This window comes from Schistocerca serialis, chromosome 10, assembly GCF_023864345.2.
Source record: "Schistocerca serialis cubense isolate TAMUIC-IGC-003099 chromosome 10, iqSchSeri2.2, whole genome shotgun sequence".
Taxonomy (NCBI): domain Eukaryota; kingdom Metazoa; phylum Arthropoda; class Insecta; order Orthoptera; family Acrididae; genus Schistocerca; species Schistocerca serialis.
In genome coordinates, this window is record NC_064647.1 from 132,308,234 (window position 1) to 132,315,248 (window position 7,015).

The following is a 7,015-nucleotide window of genomic DNA, read 5'->3' on the forward strand; positions in this document are numbered from 1 at the left end:
CAGCTGGGACCCATTTGTTGGATATTACTTTTGTTTTGGAAAGGTTCATGTTCAAGCCAACCAGCTGACATTCCGATGCAAGATCTGTAACTAAGTTTTGGAGCTCTGCGAAGTCTTTGGCCAGTAAGGCAATATCATCAGCAAATCTCAAGTTGGTAAGCCTTCTTCCATTAATTCTAATTCCCTTACCTTCCCAGCTCAGCTTTGACATAGCCATTTCCAATACAGCAGAGAACAGTTTTGGGGAGATGGGATCGCCTTGCTTGACACCCCTCATGATGCGGAATTCTTGAGTCGATTCGCCGATGTTAACATAAGCTGAAGAATTCTCGTAGATTTTCCTGAGCACTTCAATGTATGCTGCTCCCACTCCTTGCTCACTCAAAGCTTGGAGGACAGCTACATGGCTAACGGAGTCAAATGCCTTTTCAAAGTCAACAAAGGCAATGCAGAGAGGCAGTTGGTATTCATTTGCTCTGCTTATCACTTCACTAACGGTCAGTGAGGTAGTATCTATTTATTTCCAGATGATAGCTCGAGTCAAGCCGGCATCGTCAAGTCATTGATTAACATTGCTTGACGCTAAATACATAATTGTTGATAGTTGCAGAGTTTTTTTGAATTTTCAGTCTTTTGACTGGTTTGATGGGGCCCGCCAAGAATTCCTCTCTTGTGCCAACCTCTTCATCTTAGAGTAGCAGTCCGCAGCTCGTGGTCGTGCGGTAGCGTTCTCGCTTCCCACGCCCGGGTTCCCGGGTTCGATGCCCGGCGGGGTTAGGGATTTTCTCTGCCTCGTGATGTCTGGGTGTTTTGTGCTGTCCTTAGGTTAGTTAGGTTTAATTAGTTCTAAGTTCCAGGCGACTGATGACCTCAGAAGTTAAGTCGCATAGTGCTCAGAGCCATTTGAACCAAGCCATTTCTTCATCTTCAGCTTGTGATGTCGGCATGTATACTTGAACTATCGTCGATGTTGATTTGCTGTCGATTATGATTAGAATACTTCCTGGCAGATTAAAACTGCGTGCCGGACCGAGGCTCGAACTCGGGACCTTTGCCTTCCGCGGGCAAGTGCTCTACCAACTGAGCTACCCACAAGCAAGACTCACGCCCCATCCTCACAGCTTTACTTCTGCCAGTATCTCGTCTCCTACCTTCCAAACTTTACAGAAGCTCTCCTGCAGAAGTAAAGCTGTGATGACGGGGCGTGAGTCGTGCTTGGGTAGCTCAGTTGGTAGAGCACTTGCCCGCGGAAGGCAAAGGTCCCGAGTTCGAGTCTCGGTCCGGCACGCAGTTTTAATCTGCCAGCAAGTTTCATATCAGCGCACACTCCGTTGCAGAGTGAAAATCTCATTCATGATTATAATAACCCTATCACTGTCCACAGTAACTCACTCTCTGCTCTGCTTTCCTATTGATAACGAATCCTCCTCCCGTTTTACCATTTTCAGCTGCTGTTGATGTTACCCTACACTTCCCTGGCCAGAAATCCTTGTCTTCTTTCCAGGTCACTTCACCGAGCCCCACTCTATCCAGACAAACTCAGCATTTCCGTTTTCAGATTTTCTAGCTTCGCTACCACGTTCAAACTTCTGACATTCCCCGCCACAACTCGTAGAACGTTATCTTTTGGTTGGTTATTTAGTCTTTTTCTCATGGTCACTCACACTTAGCAGACCACGTCCAAAGATCCGAATGCGGGGCTGTTCGGGAATCTTTTTCCACTTGAGGTATCATCCTGACACTTTTTCAGTTAGAGGCCACATGTCCTGTGGATACACATTACGTGTCATTAATGCAGTAGTTTCCATCTCTTTCTTCATGTCGTAGATCATTGCTGGTCGCTCCACCTTTAGGGGCAGTTCCCCACCCCAAGGACAAGGGAGTGGCCTGACCCTCTATCCGCTCCTTTTCCTCTTTGACAAGACCATTGGCTGAATGAGGGGTGGCTTCCTACATCAGAAGACGTCCGCCGCCATTGATGACGATTTTTATTTAAAATTGAAGCAGTGGCTGGGTTCGAACCTGGGACCGAGGACGTCCTGATTACTGGAAGTAACAGGCCTTAGGGCCCACTCTTTCAGGTTACCAGTCAACATGAACCAGATGTTTGCTTCAGCACTATCGATTACCGAGTATTGCTCTTTTCATTGCATCATCACGATATGGAAAATGGCAGGAGACTTGGCCCCACTGGCTGCCAGAATGTAGCCCGTCTTGTGTCTGTGGAAAAACCATAATGAAACATGAGCAGTTCCTGCTTGTCGCGGTGTAAGATCTGTAGATGATTTGGGAGAGAGGGGAGCCATGTGGTGAAGTGACAGGCAGATCAGTCCTTTAATCGATTGTTCAACCAGATTCCAAGATGAACAAGTCTTTAATTATTCCATTCGGCTAGTACTGGCCACAGTGGTAACACCGGTTCTTGTAGAATTACCGATGTTAAGCGCTGTTAGGCTTGGCTAGCACTTGGATGGGTGACAGTCCAGGTCTGTTGAGCGCTGTTGGCAAGTCGGGTGCCGTCAGCCCTCTGTGAGGCCAAGAGGAGATGTATATACGGTTCTCGGGAGAGACGTCCGATGTCATAGTGAAAACTCCACAGTATTTCATCAGCGCAACTGGCCGATATCTTCAAGTGCGACGAACACACTGCTAAGGCAGGTTTTTTTTTCTTTATTGTTATTTTAATCACCTTATACAAGGCGGGTTGTCAGCAGCATATTACTCTGCTCTTCAGCCGTGAGGGGAACAATAATATGACATACAGGTGGCAGAGATGATACAATAAAAACGGCGGGCAAAAAACTGTAGATACGAAAAACATTAAACATGAAGCAGTTCACGCTGGACGAGAAAAAACACTTACACTTGTTGACACGGCGCACATAACACGGATGACTGCGACGGTACACGTCAACAGTGGTGGCGTGACGGCGAAAGAACACTAAACACAAAACGAAGGCACACACACGAGACACTGATGGCGATGATCTCCGGCGCGCGAAAGTCCACTGAGCGTGTACGAGTCCGGGAACCTGCCAAGAGAAGAGGAGGTGGGGTGGGAGAGGGAGAGCAGAGATGCCACGGGCAGGGGAGATAGGGGTAAGGGAGGAAGGGGGATGGGAAGCCCGGGGGAAGAGGGGTGGAGGGAGGGGGATGGGGGGAAAAGGAGAGAGAAGGGAGGGAGGGTGCCTAAAGGAAAAGACACAGGAAGTGGCGGGGGGAGGATCAATGTTGATAGGAGGGGTAGATGGAGGGGAGGAGGACATCATCAGGGAGGGGGAGCTGGCGGAAGCCACATTGGGAGAGGGTAAGGAGGGTGGAGAGATGGAGACTGGGTGGGACGTGGGAATACAGGCGCGGCAGTGGGCGGGGGTGGGAGAGGATGGGCGAGACAAGCGGGTGAGGAGGATCGAGTTTGCGGGAGGTGTACAGGATCTGTATCCTTTCAAGGAAAAGGAGGATGTGGGGGAAGGGGATGAGATCGTACAGGATCCACATGGAGGAGGGGATGTGATAGGTGAGGCGGAGAGCATGGCGTTCAAGGTTTTTGAGGGATTTATAAAAGGTAGGGGGAGGTGGAGATCAAAGCCGGATGGGCATAACAAAGGATAGGGCGGATGAGGGATTTATAGGTGTGGAGGATGGTGGAGAGGTCCAGACCCCACGTACGGCCGGAGAGGAGCTTGAGGAGACTGAGTCGGGAGCGTGCCTTGGATTGGATTGTCCAGAGATGGGGAGTCCAGGAGGCGACGGTCGAGGGTGACGCCAAGGTACTTAAGGGTGGGAGTGAGGGCGATAGGACAGCCATAGATGGTGAGATAGAAATCAAGGAGGCGGAAGGAAGGGGTGGTTTTGCCTACAATGATCGCCTGGGTTTTGGAAGGACTGACCTTGAGCAACCACTGGTTGCACCAAGCAGTGAACCGGTCAAGATGGGATTGGAGAAGGTGTTGGGAGCGCTGCAGAGTGGGGGCAAGGGCAAGGGAGACGGTGTCATCGGTAAACTGGAGAAGGTGGACGGAGGGTGACGGCAGTGCTTAGGCAGGACCAGAGCCCCCTATTTATGCCAGTCTTAGGCAGGAAGTGCGCGTGCGTGGAGGCGCCAAATTCGATGGCCAATAGCGACGATACCAACCGACAGCTGGAAGGACAGCAACGCCACCTGCAGGATGAAGAACCAAAGACTTCGGCGCACGCGCGGAGGCTGCCGCTGCTGCTCTGCGCTGCCATCGGCCGCCCCAGCGACCTCTGTCGGAAGCCGCAAGCAAAAATGCGCGTCCGCGTAGGCGCCGTGATTATCCTCCCGTTGTCAAAAGAATATTTATGTTGCTGGCGAATCGTCATCCGTCGTATGACCAATAGTACTCCTCTCTGCTCGAAGCGACTTCAATATAGCCAGTGCTGGATCCCAAGCTTCTTCAGCTTCCTCATACGTAGCTCGACGAACCTTGTAAACAGAGACACGGGCTTTCAGCTCAGTACAGCTTGGGATCCAGCACTGGCCTTCCCCCTCCTTTTCCTTGAAAGGATACGGATCCTGTACACCTCTCGTAAACTCGATTCTCCTCACCTGCTAGTCTCCCCGATCCTCTCCCACCCCTGCCCGCTGCCGCACCTGTATTCCCACGTCCCACTCGGTCTCCAACTCTCCATCCTCCTTACCCTCTCCCAAGGTGGCTTCCGCCAGCTCCCTCTCCCTGATGATGCCCTCCTCCCCTCCATCTACCCCTCCTACCAACTTTGATCCTCCCACCCTCCTCCTATGTTTGCTCCTCTGGGCACCCTCCCTCCCTTCTCTCCCTCTTCTCTCCCTCCTCCATTTCTACCCACTCCTCCCCCAGGCTTCCCCTCACCTGTCCCTCTCCTCCTCCCCACATCTGCTCAGCCATTGGCATCCTTGTTCTCCCCTCTCTCCCACCTCACCCTTCTTCCCCTCTTGGCAGGTCCCCGGACTCGCACACGCTAAGTGGACATTCGCGCGGCAGTGATCATCGCCATCAGTGTCTCGTGTGTGCCATCGTGTTTAGTGTTCAGTGTTCACCGTCACACTCCATCGTTCACCAGTGCCATCGTCATCTTCAGTGTTTGTGCTTCGTGTCAACGGTTTGTAGTGTGGACTGTCATGGAGTGTGAACGGCTTTATGTTTTTTTATGTTCATGTGTCTACTGTTTTTTCCCGCCGTTTTTCCAAGTCGTGTATCTTCTCTGTTTATATCATTGTGCTATCCTTGGCTGAAGAGCGGCGTATTGTGCTGCTGCCAGCCTACCTGTTCTCCAGGTTTTAAAATCACAATAAAGAAAAAAAAAACTGCTTTAGCAGTGTGTTCGTCGCACCTGAAGATGTCGGCCAGTTGTGCTGATGAAATATTGTGGAGTTTTCACTATGGCATCCTACGTCTCACCCAAGAAACGTATATACAACATGTCCGTCAGGAAAGCCTCAAGCAACAATTGAGGAGATACTTGGCTGAAGAGTAGCGGTCGGGAGAGGGGTGACCCTCCACATCCGCATGCAGTTATGCCTACATGCCGAGGATGACTCGGCGGTCGGTCGGCACCTTTGAGCCTTCCGCGGCCTGTTCGGATGTGTAGTTTATGTATGCCCATCCTCCTGATTGAAGTTTTGAGGGACTTTACCCGTTCACTTATGTAATAAAATGGAATACCTACAGTAGTCCATTCGGCGTTTTTTATTGCATGGCTGCGTGTGTCGGGGATTCAGTACACCATCTCCAGGCCTTAACTGAAGCTGAGGGGTTAACTCCAATCTGTGGCCAACATCTGCGAACTGCTTTCCGTAGAACGTAACAGTGACATTCTGTCTCCAGTTATCAACTACCAACTGAACTTGGGTCAGGGAGAGAGTGCAGCGTTGGCGTCTCCACCACGACCTCTCTACTGCGGAAAGTCGCGGCGTGCCGGTGGCACGACAGGGGCGTTTCCACGAGTCGATCTCTGGACCAGTACAGGAGGCCAAGGCAGGCACTAGGCACTGTGTTGGCTGCCTGTGCTGGGCAGGCAGGCACAGGTGGTGGCAGAGTTACGGCGACAGCGCCGACGGACCCAGAATGGTTGTCGCTTACTGTCCGTCTGGCCGAACCATGAAGAGCTCTTTCAGCTTTCAGCTACTGTTTTCACGGTAACAGCGGAGTTACTGGGCCGCGTCGAGGCGTCTTGGAAGTGTCGATGTCTGCAAGGTGTGACGTAACCGGCAGTAGGCCAGCCAAGCTGCGTCAGTTACGTAACACTAGGCTGTGGACTCATTTCGGTGCTCGTCCTCCGACACAGGAGGTGAGCACACTGTTCCCGGACCGCTGGCTGCGTGAAGTTCTGGTCTCTGACTTCTGCCCCAAGTTCTCCTACACTCTTATCCGTTACAACATGCTGTGGGCGCTCCAGCCTTCCAAGAACACACCAGCAGTATTGTAATGTTGATGCATGAAGTTGTTCTGAAAGCGGTGCTGATATTCAAGACAATAAAAGCGGGTTAAAAGCTGTGAGCTATCTGGGGAAGTTAACCTTGCATTACTGAGCAACTGTTTCACCAGGTATCCAGTCTAGCTTACCAAACTCCCAACCAGACTAACATTAATTATAATCTTTTAGTAGTCATCCTACGACAACCGGTGATATATATATGAAAAGAGAATTTAAATAGAAAGAAATAAATCGATTTATATTTGGACATTTATTTTAACATTGATCATTGTTCCGTTCCAATTTCAGCATATTAAACTTGATTCATAACTAAACTGGTGCCTTACTTAGGATTGTAAAAATGTGAGTTTGTAATCATACAGAACACATCGAATATGGAGCCAAGATCGGGCGACTGTATACAACACTGCATTCATAAAATAACACACGAAGAACGCTGAACATATGCAAGAGGAAATTAACCACAACCAACTGATACGATTGTCACCCAAAGAAGTTACGTTCGTAGCGCAATCCTGTCCGTCATGAAATTACCACACACTGGTATACTAAATTCATACAAACTCTCTGTGAAATC

The 7,015-nt window shown here is 50.3% G+C and overlaps 1 non-coding gene across 1 annotated transcript; it reads left to right on the forward strand.

Moving 5' to 3' along the window:
- The first annotated feature begins 1,213 nt into the window (after positions 1–1,213).
- Trnap-cgg (transfer RNA proline (anticodon CGG)) lies at positions 1,214–1,290 on the forward strand. Its single transcript has one exon. It is a non-coding gene; the product is annotated as a tRNA-Pro (tRNA).
- Positions 1,291–7,015: the final 5,725 nt, after the last annotated feature.